Genomic DNA, 10,760 nt, shown 5'->3' with positions numbered 1-10,760 from the left:
TGCAGAGAGTTGTTTTCGCAAAACATCTTCTCGTTGATCCTACGAACTTTGCACCGCCGACTGCGACGCAGACCGTCAGGCCACACTGCTATTGTCACCTCCTCCGGCGCCGAAGATGAGTCTCCCATTGCGCTCCAAAGCTTTTTTTCAATTTCTCTGTGTGTTGAAAAGTGTGTTTTTAGAGGGAAAAGGGGGAAGATGTTAAATTTAATAGGGAGAGAGAGAGAGAGCGCGTGTTTTTGGCGGATGGGTTACCCCGCACACGGTTTTAATAAATGACTGTACAGGGGATTAAAGAGCAATGCTAAAGTACGCCTATGGGCGCTAACATTTAAAGTGAACTTTGTGTACATAACTACATAAGTGTCCTAGGATCATACATGTATTAATGCTATGAGCCTACTAATATGACAGGATTTGGTGTTGGACGGTTGAGAATTAAAATATATATACATTGAAAAGAGCAGAGGCTATACATATTTAGAATTTTTTTTCTTCTTTTTCTTTTTCTTTTTCTTTTTTTTTTGTTTTGTTTTGTAAGGACATACAATACAATCTGTGATTAGAATTAAATTATGCCTTCTATATTATGATTATTATTACAATTATATTGTGCTTTCGATATTATGATTATGATCATATAAGTATGTGTGTGTATATATATATATATATATATTTATTTATTTATTTATTTTGTGTTTTCAATAAGTTTTCATATTCTGGCAAGTTAAGTAACAAACAGAGTCATGCACCCGAAAATTGCAATGGAATTAACCCGTCTGGTCATGGAACCTCTCCTCTTTGTGAGTCCTCCTTCCAATAGGTGTCCTCTACCTGTTAAAGTGATCCAGATCTCTCTTTTTTCTGTTGTGTTTTATGGCTCTTTTCTTTTCTCCTTCCTTAGCCTTTGTCCATTCCACTGCTTTAGGGCTCGATTTCTTTTTTGATCTTGCGTGATGGAGATGGATTCATCCTTCTCTCATCTCTGTCTCCCCTTTGGTTTGTTCGGCCAATAGGGCACACGACAGTTGTGGGATTTAAAGTCGGGGATTTTGCGCAATGGAAGAATTGAGACCCAATCCTTGTTGTTCTTCCCTTTTGATTCGGGTATTGGGCCTTTTTCTTTTGTATTTCTGCTTATTGTGTTGTGTTTCCTAGGGTTTGTTGTTTTTAGGGTTTTCTATTTGCTTTGCTTTTCCTCTTCCTATGGATTTTTCATTCAACGCAATGATCGGCGATGTTTGTCTGGGGAGGTTGTTGATTCTGGAGATGCAAAGTCGCCGAGACCATATTTGTCTTTGCTGTATTGGTGTCGGCGACGTATCCTGGCTACTTATCCACGTCTTTTTGGGCACCTCTGGCCGCCAACGTTAATCACTCTTGAGAGGGCCATGTTTATGTTTCATCCGTTCTGGAGTTTCAAGGCCTCTGTTATGTTGGTTCATGGCCATGATATAGTAGGTTGTTTCCCGGACCTCTTGTGACAGCCCTGGTTTTTAGGCCAGCGCATCCTATGATGAACCGAACGTAGATCCGATAACGAATTCAGAATGCAAAAGTAAGAAACAAGACAACGGTCTCCCAAAGCACAACACACCTCTAAGACACTTTGATGACCTTCCATAAGGTCGCGGAACTCAATGAGAACTGATGCGAAAGCAAAAGATCAGAAAAATAACAATTAAGCCCCCAGAGGCAAAATAGTCATTTTACATAGAAATGACGTCCCTAGAATGTATATCATTCCTGAAACACATCCATGACTTCCCATGAAATCACGAAACTCAAAAAAAGTAGCAGAAAGTAAGAAAAACTGAGCAAAAATAGCCCTGAGGGCAAAATAGTTATTTTTGAAACTATGGATTTGGATACCACCAAGCACACTGCTGGAAAGAAAATGAAAAACTAATCAAGATGGACTCAAGAATCGCATGATTCGGAGTCCGGACGAAGGAGAAATTGTATGACGAAGAAAAAAGAGCACTTAAGGCTAAAAGGGTAAACTGGTAATTATTCAGGAAGATCCGGGTGCAACTGAGTACACCGTTAGAAAGATAGCGAAAAATTAGTCAAGTTCAAAAAAAAGTTCACTCAATTTGGAGTTCGGACGAAAGAGAACGAGCGAAAACAAAAGTCGACATCACGACGTCGAGACGAGCACCCCATGAGCACCATGACATGCTAGAAAAGAAGAAGAAAAAAAAAATCAGCCAGAATTGAGAGCCGAAACGAGGTCCGAAAAGAATTTTTTTAAAAAAACACGAAGAACAAACCCTACTTAAAATCGAGTTTTCTACCCAACATCGAGGAAGGAAATGAAAAAAAATTCACTGTGAAACACCTAAAATGCTCCTAGATCAGAAGAGGTCAAGAGGGCCAAAAGCTGCTACGATAACTGTCCTGATCTGAGAGCAGAAACGGGCTATCAAACGAATTTTCTGGAAAAACATGAAAAAGAAACCCCTCCTGAAATCAAATTTTCTACCCGGTAATGCAGGAGAAAATGGAAAAAAAAAAAAAAAAAAAAAAAATACTGTGAAATGGCCAAAATGCCCTTAGATCAGTAGAGACTTAAAAACTAAAAAAAAATGCAACTTTGCACCAAGTATGCATTTGACCCTAAATGTATTTCTAGGTTGAAATGAATGTACACGCAAGTATAATAAATGATTCTAAGCGCGCGGGAATGGTCCGTGGCTCCCGAGAAGCCCCGACTCAAAATCCGACCCCCCGGCGGCCAAAAATGATAAAAATGGACTTGAAATGAAAAATTTGAAATCCAAAAATATGAAATGGAGTCAAATTACCGTTTGACCCTAGGTCACACTTCAGACATAATTAATGAGACTCTATGAAAGAATAAAAACGGAATTCCCACACCCGATGCAAGCATGGTGAAGTAATGACTTGTGATTTTTCAATATTTTCATAATATTTCATGAAGTCAAGAATTTCATAAGATGTAATATAAATGTCATTGGCCTCCGGCCTTATCTCATACAAGTCAAATACATTACCAAGGGTGTACTTATGTACGCATTACATATATGGAATCAAGGATACAAGTTTTGACATATAAAGCTACAAAATGACATTTCATGCTAACATTTGCATAAAATGGAAACTTAAAAGTTACAAGTCATCCAAGGAATGACGAGCATCACGAGCTAAGCCTTCGTACCTGAAACAAATCCCCAGTAACTTCGGGGTGAGTAACATAAAGTTACTCGTAGGAAATGAGCATGCATCGACCTCGCATTTTACAAAATTATCACCTTAAGGTGAAACATGTCAAATGGGCTCATACCACTTAACGTCTATGTCAAAATGAGACTCAGGGAGCATCCTAGGCTACTCATGCAATTTAAAGTGAACAACGACATACAAGTATACATGTTCAAATATACTAAACAATGTTAAAACATGTTATACAACATACAAGCATACATTTCCAAGTATACTAAACCATATTAAGACAAGTCATGCAATGTCTAAGCATATTTACACAAGTATACATTTTATATGAAAATCTCGTAAATCAAGTATATGAACACAAGTATACTAAGCTAAAAGAAATACACCTAAAATAAGTATACACGGCACAAGCATACTAAATGAAATTTAAACTCACGGAGCAAGAATACAAGTTCAAGTATACTAAATAGGATTCAAATATCCAAAGCAAGCATCAATTCTCAACCTACAAGTAATTCATGATTAACAACTTGAAATTAAATGCAAAATCAAATAGTGGAAAGACTAGGGCATGCGGTTGCTAGACCAAGCAGGTATTTTTAGGTAATTACGACCCATAAGGTACCACCTAGTGCGCACTTATAACTTAGAGGACACTTGTCCACGTATTAGAGCCAAACCCTATCCATCACATAAATTATGCCCTCACAAGTTTTCCAAAATCAATAAGTTCAAAACTTATACAAAACCAAATGCAAGTTACCACATTCCATGCACAAATAAGGTTGAATCCACACAAACCCTGTCCTAGAATTCAAGTCTAAATAGCATATGACATGTCATATCCTTAATATGCAATTTATACCATCCTAAGTCACAAGTATTAAATAAGTTCTAATTTAGTAACTACCTTCCAAGGTAAACAATTGTAATATTCTAACAAGCTATATACCTACACAAGATATATTTTAAACAAGTTATGCAAGACAATGATATCACATATCATGCTAAGTCAAATTACCATCTTTAGAAACCACAAGTACTAATTCTATAACAAGTTAGCAGCATGCTCATAAGGTAATTAAACACACTACATTTCAAGAGATTTTCAACCTAACATGGGAAGTCTCTAGATTTCAAATCAATTCCAAATAGGTTCAAATTAATATATGTTAAGGGACATAGCATAGTCTTCACATATATCACATCAAATATCGAATCAAGGGATTAAAACACTTAAAATAAAATTAATTAAACTCATTAATTAATTTTCTCTAGATTTCCAAATAACTCTAAATGTCCTCAATTTTACATAGGTTGAAGAACATACCAAGGCCTATTTTAATATCACATTACAAGTTAATTTCATACTTATTACAACTATGTGAATTAATTTTTCACAAAAGATAAATATTAAATAAAATTTGCATTTCTTATTCAAATGCTCCCAATTTAATATATGTTGATATACATACCAAGGCCTAATTTACTAGCATGCCACAATTTAATTCTAAGGTACACACCTTCATGAGAATTAAATCTTAAACATAGAAAATAATTAAATTAAATTCTAAAACTTGAACAAAGGCATGCTTATAAGTTGTATATGTTTATATAACAATCAATATAAACCTAAGACATCCCTTACCTCAATTTGAGATGAAAATCTCAAAAGCCACCAAAATGAAATGGTTCCGAATCCGACAATACTTCGGGGTTTTGTGGGAGACAACGATGTGATCATTAAACTCCAAGGAGGACCTACCAAAATCCTAACTTGACCTCAAATCCGAACTCAAAAAATGGCCAAAAATGGGTTCTAATAAGGGGGAAAGATGCGTGTAGTCAAGACAACCACAAAACGCAAAGGCATTACGACTTTTTAACAAGGGGAGGAAGTTTTAATTGAGAGAAGAAGGGTGGCAGCCCCCCTTGGGCTACCATGGCAACTGCTGGTCATGTATAAAGAGAGGAGAAGGTCAAAAATGAAATGTCTCACCCCCCCTTTTATAGGGAAACCCTAAAGTGCCCCGCCGGGTCTAGAAAAGTGAAATTTGAGCAGACACGCTCAAATGACAAAACTCTGTGAATGAAAAAGAACCAAAATGAGAAAATATGAACAACGGAAAAAACGACATCAAAAACTGAGTCCTGGGCAGAGAGATATACCCTAAACAAGTTCGGCGCAAACTAGGGCCAGAAACTCTGAAACTAGGGGAAAACGACAAGAAGGCAATTCTAAGAGTACATGACTCGACAAAAAGTGAAAATGAATCCTGTATGAGGATCTAGGCTCAAAACGAGGTATTTTTGCAATAACTTTCATTAATTACACAATGGCCTCTCCAAAAAGTGAAAACTACACTAATGACCCGAATAAAAATATCTTCCAAAAATATTTTCTTAAAAACCCCTGAAATAAAATATCTTCAAAAGATATTTATGAAAAATATCTCAAGAAACAAAAATGTTTCTAAAGAACTTTGCATTCATGCCCTTCTGGACACCGGGAGCAATCAGAGTACTTTCCTACAAAAGTAAAGATACGTATTTCGTGAAAACCACTTAGAATGAAGATACATGAAGTCAAAAACCAACTCTGAACACAAAAAAGTGAGGTTATGCCAACAAAGTGGCAAACGGGGAAAAGATAAAATAGGGAAAAGGACGAAAAGTGAATAGTGTCGAAAAATGAAAAACGTGAAAATGACTCGGTCCTTAAAAGAAGTTGTCAATCCAAAGGCAAGAGTCTCAGAAACCATTTTCGAGCACTCGAGATGACACTAAGTGACGAGAAACTGAACTCAGAAAAGAAATTTAAACGAAAAAAATTCATCCGTAAAATTCTGAGGAAAAAGGAAAGGAAGGAAATGACCGGGTCATTACACCTCTTTTCAGCCCCAATCAGCGTTGTCTGTTAGGGAAACGAAAGTTTTTAAAACTTTATTAGGGATTTTTAAATAAAGATCTTGATTCATGTGTAGAGACAAGTTTTATGCATGAAGAACATGATGATACATTCAATTAGAGGTAGAAAACTTATATCAAGGTTTAAGCAAACTTTAGATCTCTTCTCTAAAATGAATATTCTCACTCATTGTAAATCCCTTTGCAAGATGTATCTTCTATGTAATGATCTTGCCTTTAGGAATTATCTATAAGCCTCCATGAATGACCATTGAGAGCTAAGCTTGTGGAGCCTCCATTAGATGAGAACACTAACCCTAATTTCTTAGAGAGAAAAAATTTTCTTGTCTTCTAAAAATTATTGCACAAAGGTGTAACCTAAAATATACATGGACCCCATATATATATAGGCAAAACAAAAATAATAATTAAAGACAGTATATATTTTTCTCAATTTCTAATAGTAACGTGATATCTCAAATCTAATGGGCCTCCAATATCAAGTTGGGTTATGAGTGAGAATCCTTTGAGCTTATTATTTTATTAGCTATAATGAATTAATATTCAGCCCGATCCATGGTGTAATGTTCCTGAATTTTGTCAATTTCCAAAATTTGGAATTTTCTGATTTTCGGGGGAATTTTATTCTCTTTCTCCTTTTGCGTGCCAGACATCATGGGGCATGCCGGCTATGTTCGAGAGTTAGGTGGGACATTTCCCTGAGTTCAGGACTCTTGGAAATGCATTGGTTGTCATCTCGACTTTTCTCCGCTTTTCGGGTCGGATAGTCCCGGGTAGGACCTGCTACCGGAGTCGTTGTGTACGAGAATTTTATCTTGGGTTCATTACATACCATATGTAACTATTTTGTGCACATTTAATGTGGTTGTGTGCTATTTTGTATAGATATATGCATATATGTGTGTGTAGTGGGAAATAGAAGGAAAAAGAAAAGTCAAAAAGGAAATTTTGTCGTAGGACCCACCATTAGATATTTTTGTGATTTAGAGACCAACATTGGCCTCATTCTCCTTCACTTACCCGGCACTAGCTCTCTCTCCCTCTTTCCTCTTCTTTTTTCTTTTCTTTTTGGCTTCAAGCTTCAATCTTCAATTACTTTTTCATCTCTTAGAAATTTTGGGCGCCGTTTGCGGCAAATCAAAGAGCTTGTTGAGACCTACCCTTGGATAGGAGCAATACACACTTTTGGCCATCCTAGGAATTTCAAAAATTAGGGCTTTGATTTGGAGTTTTGGGGGTTTTCATCTCCATTGAGGCAGGGGTGTTCTAATACATGTTTTCTTTTACTTTTGTGAATTTTATAACTTGAATTGATGTGTAGCATGTTCAATTATATAAATTCTTGTAAAATTTGCTTAAATGATAGGTATGGACTATATATGACTAATTGTTAGTTGTTTATAGTGTTGAAACATGCTTACATGAAGTTAATTCCATGTCTTATATGTTTGTTATGCAAAGTTGATGTTAAATGAGAATTTTAGTTATGTAGTTTAGAAATTTGCTTTACATAGCATGTGTGAGAATTTTATGGTTAAATTGATGAATTTAAGTATGAATTATTCCATGCATTCATTGGGATAGAAAAAGGGGAAAAATGTCTTTAAAACAAGTGAAAATTGTTTTAGGAAAGGTTTTCCAAAAGTGTTTATGAAAACCCGGATGCCTAGGAGGCGCTTAGTGGTCCGTGGTGTTAGTGTAGTCTAGAGGGGAGTTTAGTTGAGCTAACCAAGCCGGATATGATGCCTTGGAGGTGCCTTTTGGTCATGGATGGTTAGCCAATCCTCCTTTCGTGACGCCTTGGAGGTACCTTGGGTTGGATTACACTAACGGTTTGAAAGTTGAAACAGAAATGTTTCGGATATGGGGAGTGACATTGCATGACATTGCACTTCATTAGAATATTTGGTGTGTATGTGTTTGGGTGACAATTGTTATTTACTTGTTGCTGTAGTTATTGCCATGTACCCCTATGTAATGATCTCGTTTTCTTTTACCTATTCCTTACGTAGATTCACGGGGTCACAAGAAGTGTGTCTTAGACACTTCCTACTGAGCATTTAGCTCACCCCATATTTTTTTTAACATTTTCAGGTTCAGGAAAAGAAATGGCGGGCGACAATCCACCACATTCTTAGTTTGTATTAGAAAAATGTATCTTTTGCTACCTTTTGTATTAGGGCTTATTTTGTAAAGTGTTGACCCAAAGTGTATCATTTTGCAGCTTGTGAAGTATTTAGTTTCATTTTGTATATGGCCATTCGGGAATTATAATTATGCTTATTTACACTAAATCTTTTAGTGTATTTCGTGTAACGTGTTGTAAATTATGTTAATATTGTTGTTGTTGGTAAGGTATTAGATGTTAAAATGTATTCATATACGTATGTGGGTATGGTGTGTAGGGTGGTTGGTTATCAATGTTGGTGTATCTCGGATAGTGAAAATTTCAAGTGTGGATAACTCAGAACCAATCGACGTAAAATTCCCATACGTCGATCGGTTGACCTGAACCAGTCGACGTGTAGCTTCCCACGCGTCGACCGGTATCTTGGCAGTAGCCTTTTTATAGTATACATCTCAAACCAATCGACGTGTAACTTCCCACACGTCCACCAGTATCTTGGCAATGGGCTTTCTACTGTGCATGTCCTAAACCAGTCGATGTGTGATCCCCATACATTGACCGGTTCTGTGTAGTAAACATTTGTGGCTTATTTTCCATTTTGCCCTCGCTCACTCACTTAAGTGTACTTGTTACACATTATATGACTTAGTATAATGCAATAATTAAATTTTAAACCTAGAAAAGGGTATATTGCCCTGGACTTTATTATTATTATTATTATTTTTATAAGACCCAAGTAAATGACTATTGTGTCCCTTGAGTTTCAAACCATTTGAATTGAGACAAAATACCATCGTGCCCCTTTTGGACTTGAATTTGTAAATTTAATGTGAAAGGACTATATTACCCTTGGATGATTTTGGGTCGGATAAAGATCCGTTTAACGATCTGGACCCAGTGGTTTTGGGTCGTTACACATGGACCCAATTTAATTAATTTCTAATTAATTTCTACTTCACTAAAAGAAATTAATTGAACTCTAATTAAATAATAAATAACTTCTAAGTCAATGTTGCACTTTGACCCCTCTATGCATAATTAGTTATTGGATAAATAAAGCCATCAATCCGACTACTTAATTAATATATTTATTTTAATACCTTTAATTATTTCCGCCTTGATCACAATATAATATTTGTTTGATAAAAATAATAATTTAAATAAATAAATATATAGAAAATTATTTTGTCTAAAAACACATGAAGGCCTTCGAATTTACTTTGTGATCAACCATAATCAATACAAAATAAATACTAGTAACAATGATGCAAATATTGAAAATATAACCCTCTAACTATTAATTACATAATTACCCAAAGTGCCGGTCTATGGATTCTGAAGATTCCGTCGAACAAATCAAAGTAATTATTAATTAATAAAAGAGTCTATACTTCTCTCATGCTTAAGAGTTAAATGCCATGACAGTGATAGGGAGCAATTGCATACGACGGCTCTCGCAATATATCTCAACCTAACGCAAATCCAGTTCAAGTCTTAGTTAATAATGAGTCCATCCATAATTACTGACTATGAACTATTTATGATTACTATTTATTTTCATGTATTGATCGCCATCACATCCATATATAAATATCTCTTGTAATCAAGTGGACACTATTAATTTCACATTGAATCGAAACATAATACATTGAATTCACCAATTGTATAAAGCATAAATATTTCAGATATGTTAGGAACATATATCACTTTAATTCAAATAGGAATTTGTTATGCCAGGGCATATAAATCCCAACAGGTCCCACTTGCCCTCATGGCCAATTCGAATTGCATCTAACTCCAATGTTATCCAGGTGACAATCAAAACTATTGTTCAATGACATCTTTATTAATGGATCAACAAAGTTGTGTTCCAATGCAATGTTCTAACCACAAATACATTTTCTTGCCAGAGAATATCATGTAGGACATAATACTTCCTTTCAGTGTACCTTGTTCCTCCATAGAACCTTGGGTCATTGGTTTGGGCTATTTTTGCACTATTGTCGCAATATAGCTTGATAGGTAGGCTAGTATGCTCCACAACCTCTAAATCAGTGAGATCAAACCAAAATGCTTCCTTTGCTACCTTTAAGGTTGCAATGTACTCCACCTTCAGATTTAAGTTAGTAGTTGAAATCTGCTTAATAGTTTACCAACTGATTTCCCTTCCATTGAGTGAACATACACTAAGTCATGGACCTTATAGTATCTACACCTGATTTAAAATCAGAACTAGCATATCCGACTGGAACCACATCATCACATCCATAAATGAGTAAAAGATTATTGGTTCTCCTAAGGTACTTTATTATAGTTTTCATAACAGACCAGTTATCATGTCCGGGATTGGACTGATATCTACTGACTATCTCTACAATGTAACGAATGTCCTGTTTGGTATAGACCATAGCATAAATGATTCTCTCACATGCCAAAGCATATTATTCCAGTCTCATTTGCTCAATCTCCTCTGTTAGTCTTGGAAAACTACTTACTAGAGAAAGCAATC

This window comes from Cornus florida, unplaced genomic scaffold (genome assembly GCF_030987335.1).
Source record: "Cornus florida cultivar Cherokee Brave unplaced genomic scaffold, ASM3098733v1 CherokeeBrave_3.0.0_Hap2_Chr06, whole genome shotgun sequence".
Lineage (NCBI taxonomy): Eukaryota > Viridiplantae > Streptophyta > Magnoliopsida > Cornales > Cornaceae > Cornus > Cornus florida.
Note: the sequence above shows the minus strand (reverse complement) of the source record.